Source organism: Condylura cristata, unplaced genomic scaffold, assembly GCF_000260355.1.
Source record: "Condylura cristata isolate star-nosed mole 26May11 unplaced genomic scaffold, ConCri1.0 scaffold00010, whole genome shotgun sequence".
In the NCBI taxonomy this organism is placed as follows: Eukaryota; Metazoa; Chordata; class Mammalia; order Eulipotyphla; family Talpidae; genus Condylura; species Condylura cristata.
In genome coordinates, this window is record NW_004567111.1 from 10,777,575 (window position 1) to 10,789,988 (window position 12,414).

General features: G+C 40.3%; 1 protein-coding gene across 1 annotated transcript in view; it reads right to left on the reverse strand.

Annotated features, from left to right (window-relative positions):
* Positions 1 to 12,414, reverse strand: part of GPC5 (glypican 5) — a 1,027,138-nt gene that overhangs the window by 996,516 nt on the left and 18,208 nt on the right. The window lies entirely within an intron of this gene.

The following is a 12,414-nucleotide window of genomic DNA, read 5'->3' on the forward strand; positions in this document are numbered from 1 at the left end:
TTCACCTGTCCTTCCTCTTCCACTTTGGTAACCATCATTTGTTTCTCATGAGTCTTATGTTTTTAATTGACATCTGACAAACCTACAGAGAAATACATAGACCAGAAGGCTTGGTGGGTCACCACAAAATAAATGTCTGCTGTGATCAACCCCCAGACACAAAACCAGAACCTTACCATCACTGCAGGGACAACCTTCTTCATTTTGTTTGCTACTTTTCCCTCCCAGTCAAAACTGATTACTATTCTAACACCAGAAATTACTTTTTGCTCCTTTTTAAACCTTGTATGACTGGAACAATGCAATCACTGTGTGGGGCTTTTTGCATTCCAGGGTTCAAGGGCAGGCGTCCTCCATGTTGTTCTGTGCTGCAAGCTTAGCACTTCAGGTTTGGGCGGTGGGGGAGGGGCAGCGTCCACAGATAACCTCGCAGAGTTGCGGATGGCTTCAGCTCCCGCAGCTCCTGGATCCGCCTTCCCCTAGGCAGGCGGCAACAGTGGGGGTGTGCGTGCCGGACACAGGGTGCAGGCAAGCCCTCAGCCAGAGTGCTGTCCTTCATACTGCTCAGGCTCTGGACGGCTCCAAAGGATTTTAAGCCACCATCTTTTTACAATAAACAAACAATCCAACACAGCTCTTCTTCGAGCCCAGTGATGTGCACCAGTGTGTCCACATTGGCTATAATTCGCTTCCCTGCGTATTTTCAGGTAGGCTGACCAGAGGAAAGTTCCTTCGGGAGACTTGGAGGGCAAAAATGCCATCTTAGCCACTCTGGCTGGTACAGGCACTGACCCACTCCTTCACCTACTGAGTGTGAGTAAGCAGCCAGCGGGGACCGGCAAGGGCTTTGCCTCGCCGGAAGCATCCTTCCAACTCCACTCCTGAGCCAGGCAGGTGTATATTTAGCAGCTTGACGAAGAGTCTCACCTTCTGCTAGACCTCAAGGTCAGAGGCAACAGAAGCTGACATGATTTCAGTCTCTCCTACCCATGGGCTCCAGTTTACACCCGGGTGTTTCAACTTCTGCTTATTCCACACACCTCTTCTCTTCCCAGCCAAGACTTCTAACTCCAGCAGGAGAGGGATTCAGCAGCCTTCCAGAAACTGCTCAACCACAACTGCAAAAGGGCAAATACCTGTAACATACGCGTGCCAGGGCTTCTCCTTCTCTCCCTGAGTCCTCGATGGCACACCTGATCAACTCTGATCTTCGTTTCTCTGTTTTTCTTTCACCAATAGCAATATGTTGCTCAGCAATGCAATTACCGCTGGTATTTACTTCCAAATACACATGTGAACAAAACTGTACCAGTCCTTTCATCTCAAGATGTCACCATATTTTTGGTCTGCTTTCTTCTTTCCTTTGGTGGATTCTAGAGATCGTTCAGGGAAGATAAATGGATGATATACTTATTTCCTTCTATATTCTAAAATTCTCCTGTTGAGTCAGTGTTTGTCTGGCAATTCTCATAGGTATTAGAACTGAGGACTCACACACTGTCTCTGCAACTGTCTTTGAGTATTACTGGGTGGCCTAACAACCAACCAGGCTGAGATCAGCCATATTAAATTTTGGTCTCATCACTGTGCAGGAAATTGTTGATTGGCTGCCCACTTACCATTCCAGGAGTCCCTCTTCCCAAAAGAACCCCAAGGAGCCCTCCCCTTTCAGGTATCTGTATTCATCATGGAGGTGAATTCCTCCCCAAGACAGGGGTCACTTAATTCTTAAGTTAAAGGTTGAGGAAGTCTCACTGCCTTGAGGAAAAGCCTCAGAAGACTTTCAGAAGACTCTCTTAAGTTTTAAAATTCGGAACATAGCAGAGATACTCCTCCTGTAATTCACAGATACAGTCATCAACACATAATCCTTGGAACTACAACAGTCTTGATGGGGCAATGAGGAAAAAATGCAAATTTTCAGAGAAGCAAGTGTAAACAATCATCATTTCATTGAAGTCACTAACCCTGAGACTGCCTTCCACTGAGAGTCTTTGTTATGTGAAATAGTAAATAGCAAATTATCATTTAAGTTACTACAAGGAAATTTTCTGTTACTTGGAGCTAAAAGCACCCCACCAAAAACATAGGTGACAAGTTTCTGACTTGAATCTGGATATGCATAAAATTACACTTCAAAATCTTATCAAGTTGATTCATTATTTATTCTGCTTAATTACATTTTCCTAAAATTTAGGGTGCCCTTTTAGTCTTCAGGTCCCTATTCCTCTATATTTAAATTCTTTATTAAGTCTTTAAATGCTTTTCTCCCTAACATTTGTAATGAACTTTTTTTATGAATAGGCTCTATCAATATTAAATCTCAAGCTTTAATTCTCCAATGTCTTTTCTATATATTTCTCACGTTCTTTCAATAATCTTTTCTTTGACTCTCCTGTTCTACACTTAGTTACCTTCAAAATATATCTCCAACCCAGATATTTTTGTCTCCTTAGAGAAAACCATGATGTTGACATTATTTACCTTAAATCCTTTATGTAACACCACCCATTCTCCCTCTTATTCTAGTCTCTTAACTATAGATATGCATTTGTATATAATACATACACATTTTTTCTCAGGAGCCTTGGCAATCTCAGGAAAGAGACAGCACATGTGTTGCTATTAAATGACAAAAGCCAAATGATACAACAAAGCAGCAATGTTTTTCATAAGCTATCAGTATGTATAAAAAGTGAGTTTGTCCCTGGTGGCACAGTGGGTTATAGCACAGCACTAAGAAGCTAAAGCCACTGCAGCATGAGTTCAATCCCCGCCCCAGAAGTGATCCACATGGTGCAGCAGACCTCTCCTGACCTGCCCGCTGCTCCCCTAAGCAGTGTACTTCATCAGTCAGCCTATTCTGCTCCCCACACTTTCTCTGGCAAATCCTCTCACTACTCCTGCACCTCTGGCCTGTACTCCAGTTCTGTATGCATAAATAAATAAATCTCTAAAAAAAAAAAAAGAAAAAAGTGAGTCTTTCCATGTACATCCTGAGGTAAATCCTGATGGTCATTTTCCTGCTTCTTAAGTGCATGAGGAGTATAAAAGAATAAAACTGGGCTTCTACAGATATCTTGATGGTCATTTATTGTCTTTTTCTGAAGGCATTGGAATTTTGCCTGTGGTCACACTACAGCCATGAAGGATAAATTGGAAGTTCTCAGTCTGCTTGGCTCCAGAGATGAGAGACTGTCACTTGGCTATGAAGTCAACTGGAAAATCAGATTGGGGTGACAACCTCTGCTCCCTGGGTCTGAGCCACTGCTGGTTACCTACCCCAAGCAGACTTGCTCTCAGACTCCATTCTACCCAGACAGGAAGCCAGAGCAGAGGAAGTCAACCACTTCCTCATTCAGGTTCCACAAACTGGGAAAGTGCCCCTTGTATAGGGTATTTCCTGTCCCATCCATTCAACATCCATGGGATTTTGTTTGGCATCTAATAGTCTCTACAGTTTCTTATACATTGAGGTTTCTCTTAGTTCTAATGTAAATGAAGTCGTCTTTTTCTTTTTTTTAACTTCCTTCCTTTTGAAGATTTCTATAATATTGGGAGATAGGATGTTGAAACTATTTATGCTGCCATCTGTCCAAGAAAACCTTCCAGAATTTAAAAAGAGAATGCAAACTCCACACTTGGCTAGCAAGGGTATATAGAATGGCATAGTCATTCTGGAACATAATTGGGTGACATGGACTAAGAACATGCCAGTTTTGTGACCCAGACCTGGGATGAGAAATGTAAGTAGAAAATAATCACAGAGACATCTGTGGGGAAGGATATGGAGACCAACTGCAGGCCAAATACCAGGATGGTCAGTGAGTAAAATTGGGGGATACATGTTAGCTATTGATATGGGGTTCAGAAAGCAAGGAACTATGTTAGCTGCAGCACTGTATGTAATTAAAAAGTCATGGGGACAACCAAGTGCCCAAATACAGACAAGTGAATCAGAAAGATACATACATATAAGCAACAGAATGTTACTCTATTCAGCTATCAAAAAAGATGAATCTTGACATTTGCACCAACATGAGTGGAACTGGATATTAAGCTAAGCAAAATAAGGCAGAAGATGAAAGACAAATACCTTATGGTGTCACTTATCTGTGTAATTCAGAGATACCAAACAAGGGGTCTGATAAAGCCAAGCTAATAAACACTAATAAAGCTAGTGAGATTATGGGGTTTGGGGGAGAAAAGAGAACAAGTAGAGAGAGAGTACAAAGAACTGGGGGGGTGGACGTGGGTACTTGGTGCGTTGGTGGGATGATGCAGTAATAACACCTTAGGGGGAGATCCTATACCTCTAAAATGCAAATAATGATGTAAAGCAATATTAACTCAATTTTTTTAAAGATTTATTTATTTATCCATACAGAACTGGGGTACAGGCCAGAGATGCGGAGGGTGAGAGGATTCACCAGAGACAGAGTGGAGAGCAGAACAGGCAGATCGACGAAGTACACTGCTGAGGGGAGCAGCAGGCAGGTCAGGAGAGGTCTGCCATGCCATGTGGATCTCCTCCGGGGCAGGCGGGAATCGAACTCATGCGGAAGTGGCTTAAGCTTCTTAGTGCAGCGCTTTAACCCGCTGAGCCACCAGGGAGGGACCAATATTAACTCAATTTTTAAAAAAAGGTAATAATAAATTATAGATCCAAAAGGATACATGGATCAATTTTAATTACCCACTGTATTAAGGTGACAATGGATTATAAAATACTTATCTGTTAAGGGTATAGGTTTATATCTCCTTAAAGTATGCTATCGCATCACACCCACCACCAAACCACCAATAATCCTCCACCATAGTTGACTCGAGCCTGTTAGGCTCTCTTAGCTCTATACTCTGTCCTGCCCCACTGGTAACTGCCAGTTCTACAGATTTCTAGGGTTTGTTCTGGTTCAGTTTTGTCTGTTCCTTTATTGTTTCCTTATTTTCCACATGAGTGAAAGCATCTGGTATTTGTCTTCCTACTGACTTATTTTGCTTAGCATAATCCTCTCCAGTTCCATTCATGTTATCACACACAGCAAGATTTTATACTTTTTAATAGCTGAGTAGGAATCTGTTGAATGTGCACATACCACATCTTCCCAATCCACTCATCTGTATTTAGTCACTAAGGTTGTTTCCCATAAATTGGCGATCAAAAACAGTGATGCAATACACATAGGAGAGTATACATTCCTTCCAATGTTTTTGCATTCTCTGGATAGAGACCAGGGAGTAAAACTGCTGAATCATACAGCAGATCTATTTTTAATATTTGAGAAAGCTCTATACCGTTTTCCATAGGGACTTGGCCAGTCTGTATTTCTGCTAACAGTGAATGAGGTTTCCTTTTTCTCCACACCACTGCCAACACTTGCTTTTTCTGGTATTTTTAAAATGGGCCATACTCACAGTATGAGATGATATCTCACTGTAGGTTTGATTTGTTTTCCTGATAGTTGGTGATGAGCATTTCCTGATAGTTGGTGATGATGAGCATTTCTTCATGCACTGTTTGGCCATCTGTATGTCTTTTTTGAAAAAGGGTCCATTTATATCTGTCCATCTTTTGGTTGAGTTATTCATATCTTGTTGAAATGTATGCATTCTTTATAGATCTTGGATACTAATCTCTTGTTGAATGTATGATATACAAATTTTGTCATGTAGTGGATCTTTTTTTTTTTTTTTAAGATTTATTTATTTGTGCATATAGAACTGGGGTACAGGCCAGAGGCTCAGGGGCGGCGAGAAGCTTCACCAGAGACAGAGTGGGGAGCAGAACAGGCAGATCTACGAAGTACACTGCTGAGGGGAGCAGCGGGCGGGTCAGGAGAGGTCTGCCACGCCATGTGGTCACCTCCGGGGCAGGCGGGAATCGAACTCATGCGGAAGCAGCTTTAGATTCTCACTGCTGTGCTTTAACCCGCTGCGCCACCAGGGAGGGCCAGGATCTTTTTTTTTTTTTTTTAGCGATAGTTTCTTTTGATTTACAGAAGCTTTTCATACAATTCAATCTCCATTGTTTAATTTTGCTTTTGTTTCCTTTGCCTTTGGAGTTGAGTTCCCAAAGATATCACTGAATCCAGTGTCATGGAGTGTTTTGCCTATGCTTTCTCCCATATGTTTCATGGTTTCAGGACTTACAAACAACTCTTTAATTCATTTTGAATTAATGTCTGTGTGTGGTATGGGATTGTAGTCTAGTTTCTTTTGTATGTGACTAGCCAGGTTTCCCAGCATCATTGGTTGAAGACCTCCTTTCTCCATTGTATAATCTTGGCTCCTTTGTTATAAATTAACTCTCAATATACGTGTGGGTTTATTTCTAGACTTTTAATTATTTTCCAATAAGCCATTTGCCTGTTTTTATTCTAATACCATAGTGGTTGTATTACTACAGCTTTATAGGATGGCTTGAAGTCTGGTATATGTTCTCACAATTCTCTTTTGTCAGAAATGCTTTGGTTGTTCTGGGGTAATTTGTGATTCCATATAAATTTCACTAATATTCACTCTATTTCCTCAAAGAATGCCATTAAATTTTTGATAGGAATTACACTGAATCTATACATTGCTTTGTGTAATACAGGCAAATAACAATGTTAATTTTTCCAGTTCACAAGTATGGAAAATCTTTCCTTTTTAACACTGAAGAGGTTTTGTTGTATAGGTCTTTTGCCTTCTTTTAAAGTTTATTCCTAGGCACTTATTATTTTTTTATGTGGCTATAAATGGGATTGCTTTCTTGATTTCTTTCTCTTCTAGTTTATTGATTGAGTATAGAAACAACATGTTTCTGTACGCTGATTTTATAACCTGCAACTTTACTATACTGAATTATTGTTTCCAATATTTGTTAAGGGTTTTATATATCTATATATAATATATATAATTATATTATATGCATATGTGTGTGTGTGTGTGTGTATATATATAGATATATATATATATATCTATATATAATTGATCTGGATAAATTTCAATGGTTCCTGTGAATAATAAATTAAAGAAACAGAATGATGTGTTTGGCACAATAAACACTACTAGTATTTTTAAAGACAGGTACCTTTGAAAAAATATATCTCATAGGTAATAAAATGGACTAGAGTGGTTTTGGAAAGCAGAGAGTAATATGGAGTACAGAAAAGATGACTGGGTTATCAGAAGAAAGGGATATCATAAAATAAATTGAGAAAGTTTATGAACAGGTTGCTAATAAATGTGCCACCAACTAAGATATGTAATTCCAACAAGCTACTTAAAGAAAACTAACAAAGTAATAACAAAACCAGACTTTAAATTAAATTTTACATTTATTTTAAGTGAAAATGCAGTCTAAAAATGCAGAGCAGATGTACATACAAATGAATAATGGAGAGGTAAGCCAGCTGACATCCTCAATTTAATTCCCAACCTGCCAGAATGCATTTGCCTCAAGAAATATTTTTCCAAAGATTTCCATCTCTCTCAGTCCTACCAAGTAAAATGCCATTTTGTTTCCCTCTGAGGATCATTTCATCAGCACCATCCCACTGCCCCAATTGTCTGAGAAAAAGTGCTTCTTATAAGCAACAGAATAAACTTTACTGCAACAATTCCCTATGAAATCTGAGCAAACATAAAATCTTGCTAAATTAAAGAACAAATATCTTGAGAATATCAAACTTTAGCATCAGAAGAGAAGACAACAGTCTTCTAGGTATTACTTTCCCTGCAACAGGCAAATCCCTGTAACAAGTCTATACAGTATACGGAGTCACATATGTATGAATAAGATTTATTATAAGAAACTGGCTTCCATAATTGTGGAGGCCGAGCAGTCCCACAATGTGCCAGCTGCAAACTGAAAACCTGGAAAGCCAGTGGTTTACATTCCAGTCCAAGTTCAAATGCCTGAACAGCTGGGATATGGATGGCGTAAATCCCACTTCAAGCACTGCCCAAGCAATCAGGCAGCAAGAGAGCTTGCAACCTTCCTCCTCCTTTTTCTTGTATTCAGTTCCTTCAACAGGTTGGGCCTGCTTTCCTCTGTCTACCAATTCAAGTGCTAATCCCTTCTGGAAACACATTCACTATTTCACCCAGAAGTAGCATTCAACAGCTATCTAGGCAGCCCGTGGACAAGCTGACACAAAACATTAATCATCACATCTCCCATTGATGTGAGCATCTCATTTGTTTAATCACTCCCTCCTGCTCCTTTAATCTCATGTCCTATCTTTCTCCTCGCTAATTTCTTAGGGGCTACGCACAGGTCCCTGGCTTAGGTCCAGCTATGCCCCTCTTAACACAGTGAGAAGGCTGCAAGACCCCTGTGGTGTGCCCCAGGTCCCTCTCCCAGACTGCATGCTAGTTAAACTATGAAATTCTCCACTCAAATGGCTCTAAGTACACATTCACGATCTGAGTAATGGTCTCTGATGCATCTTCCCAAGGACATACCTGACCACCTGCACCACTACTCCTGGGCTGAGAGGTGTGGCCCCCTGATCCTATTCCGGTCAAAAAATATAAAAGGATTTTCAAAACGTCTCTCTGATAATACTTATGCGTGAACTTCACTTGTTCCCAAGACCCCTCTACTTTCTTACTGACTTTCTACTGGCGACTCCTGGAGGTCCTTAGGATCTACGTGTCTAACATGGCACAGCACCCTGGCACCCCTGAATGTTCAACTCCAGAAGGTCATAGTAAAAAAATCTTATTTAAGTCTCATTTATATTGTGGTATCTATGGCAGCATTTTAACCCATTCCCTAAACTATATTTTTAATCTTGCACTGCTCCATATCATTTTTTTTTTATACTGTTGCCAGGGTGAGCAACCTAACGCAGAAAAATGAGTCTGCTATTCCAGCTTAAGAGTCTTGCATGTTCCTGCTCCTGAAAACAGAGTTTCTAAAAAAAAAAAAAAAAAAAAAAAAGTGGGAAGTACATAGACCTTTGCAGCAGATCATTGACAGGGAGAACAAAAATCACTTCATGAAAATAAAAATATTTAAGCTGGTTGAATCAGGATGTCAAGGGCCTACATCCTACATCTAGATCTTTCTTTCTACAGGAAAATACAAGCTTGAGTTCTGCATACTAAAATCTAAGAACCGCTGACTTCTGCCTCATATCCCACCTTGCCTTAGCTCACACCAAAAACTCCAGCTCACTAGGATACTTAGGATCCCCCCAACAACAGAATGTGGTGCCCTTGGCCATCATTTATCTGCCTTTATGCCCTGTTCCCAGGCTACGACACCCACCCCTAGCTCTTCTTCTATTCTTTCTATTTAAAACTCTCGCTAGTTCCATACTCAGCTCCTTCTTTTGTGAAGGCCTTGTTAGGATTACCAATCCCACTTTGATTTCTATGTAGCCCTGTCCAGGTCATTATTCACAGCAAGTATATTTTTTATAAGATTTATTTATTTATGCAGAGGTGCAGGGAGGTGAGAGGATTCACCAGAGACAGAGTAGGGTGCAGAACAGGTCGACTGACAAAGTACACTGCTGATGGGAGCAGCAGGCAAGCCAGGAGAGGTTTGCCGCGCCATGTGGGTCACCTCCAGGGTGGAGATAGAACTCATGCTTAAGTGGCTTTAGCTTCTTAGTGCTGTGCTTTGGCCTACTGCGCCACCAGGGAAGGCCCGCATGTAAAGTATTTTATCCTAATTTTATTCCGTAATGTCTTCCTTTCTCTGAACTTTGGCTTCTTGAGGACAAGGAGCTCCATTACCCAGCCACTGATCAGTGTTTGTCAAAGGCAAACATGAAACATAAAAGACCATCCCATATTAATCTCGAAGCTGTCTTCCAGAGTAACTTTTTAAAACCGATGCTCTCCGAGTCCCCCCTCACAGTCCACTATCTTTTCTCCACACCTCCTCTTACCTCTGCCCTTCCCCTTCCCACCACCGTCTGGATGCTGGGCTCTAGGCCTCAGGGCTGATTTTATAGTCTGTCCTTGTCTTACTCTTTGCTTGGCTTCTCCGCATTCCACACATAAATGACACCATCCAAGCCTCTGCTCCTTGTGGCTCCTTTAACTTAAATAATCCCCTCTAGCTCCATGCATGTGGCCACCGATAGCATAATTTCATATTTTTTGATCACTAAATAGTATTTCATTGTGTAATTAGAACACATCTCCTTGATCCACTAATCTGTTTCAGGGCATTCAGGATGCATTCACAGCTTGGCTACTGTAAATAATGCTGCATAAACATGGGAGTGCACATTTTTGTTTGAAATCATGTTTTTGCATTTTTTTCAGGGAGATACACAGAAGTGAAACTGCTACAAAGACCAAGAACTTAAACATTATCCTATAATGCTTCAAGTTTTTGATTCAGTAATAGTTCTTACATAATTTCTGAGCTTTTCTCTCTGCTTTTCTCTCTCATACTGAAATTTTGATCACTCATGGGCTCTCTTGACCCTATCTTCATTCTTCTTCTCTTCTTGTTCATAATTTACATTCTTTTAACCTTTTCCTCATAATTTGGGATAAATTTTTCAAACTAATCTTCCAATTTAGCAATTGGGATTCTACCTGGTCCATTCTTCATAGGTTTCATCACATTCTTTAAAAAACAATGAATCTGGGGCCTCCCTGGTGGTGCAGCGGGTTAAAGCACAGCACTGAGAAGCTAAAGCCACTTCAGCATGAGTTGGATCCCTGCCCCAGAGCTGATCCACATGGCGCAGCAGACCTCTCCTGACCCACCCGCTGCTCCCCTCAGCAATGTACTTCATAGAGCTGCCTGTTCTGCTCCCCACTCTGTCTCTTGTGAATCCTCTCACCACCCCTGCACCTCTGGCCTGTACCCCAGTTCTGTATGCATAAATAAATATTTAAAAAAATGAATCTGCAAGAATCTTGTTCTCAGATTATTTTTCAAGAGGTAACATTCCATCTTACAAATGCAACATGAAAACTAAAGTAGAGATTAGCGGTTACTTAATTATGTCTCTCAGACTAAAAAGCTGAGTCTTTCACAACTCAATTATTTCTCCATTTTTACATGAACCCTTTCAAAAGGTAACTGTTTAATGAAGCATTTGCAGTTGTCACTGACTTGTGAGAAATTCATGCTTTCATTCTTGACATTCAGACCCAGGAAAAAATGCTAAGCATTTTCCACTAGACGTCCTTACTGAGAGTCGGCATGCAAGCTGGCCCTGAAGGCAAGGCATCAGGAAGATGCTCTGAAACGGGACATCTGAAACCTTCACCAGTTTCCTTTCCTGTGCTGCTTGTGGTCTCCAAGGTAAAGTTTCCTTCTCCAGCTGCTACTCCTGCCTTTCCTGGGGACAACGTGAGCACTGGTCCTGTCTCACTCAGCACACCAGCCTTGCTAGGATGCACACACTTTGTGAACTCCAACAAGGAATGGTGTCACTGTAGGAAAACATCATTGTAATTAACACCTACCTAGAGGTTTGACTATCTCATCACCCACTCACCATCCAAGGGACCCTACAGTTCTAAGACAAAAGGTGTTAGTGAAGGTGGCAAAAGAAAGACATTTCTTATTCTGGGAGTAATTTTTCTTTCACAGTCTGTTGCAAGCTATAAGCTTATTAGCCCTTGTCCCATTCTAGTTTCCCAATCATGCAGAAATTCATCAAATATTTTGGTATTTTGATTACAGTCCCTGAAGCTTTCAACAAAGGAAATAATATCCCAGTTTTGTTCTGTTATTCACTTTTATCATAATTTGTAGGATAGAAGAGGGAATTAGGGAAGCTAAAATGTTAACATTCTGAATTCCACCTTAGAAAGCTTTGCTATATCTTCATAATGCATTTTGTAATTAGAATGAAATGTCTCAGAAGGCATGTTACAATGCAAAAAACAAAAAAGACTATCACATGCCAAAATAATTAGAAGCAATTCTTTATGGACTTTATAGAAACTTCCAGCCCAGGGTAAGCAGAAAATAAGTTAGTAAAACCTTCAAATATGGACTAAGCAAGAAAGGAGGATGATTCTAAAGTCCTTATAAGTGTTTTCTACTTCATCACCCTCAGATGACTATGGGAGATGGTATTAACTTGTAATAATTGATACATGCTTTTGATAGCATCATAATTATGCATAAGTGAAACCAGGGATTATGCTCTAACATCTATTCTTGAATGTTCTCCTTCTTAAGATACTTAAAGATGCACCATAAATTGATTCACCTACCAGTCTGAAGAGAAACTACTTTCCTAACCGTACATACAATAAAATACTTCATAAAAATTCAGAAGATAAACAGAAAAAAAAAAAGCACAGAAAGACACAAAAAACAGTAGGAATAAACAGGGGATTATACTAGTACGAAAGTAAAAGAGACAAAGTGCACACAGTTTGGCGGGTAGAAACCCCATGTCCCCAAAGCTGAGACTCTTTCTTGATTTTTCCACTTTA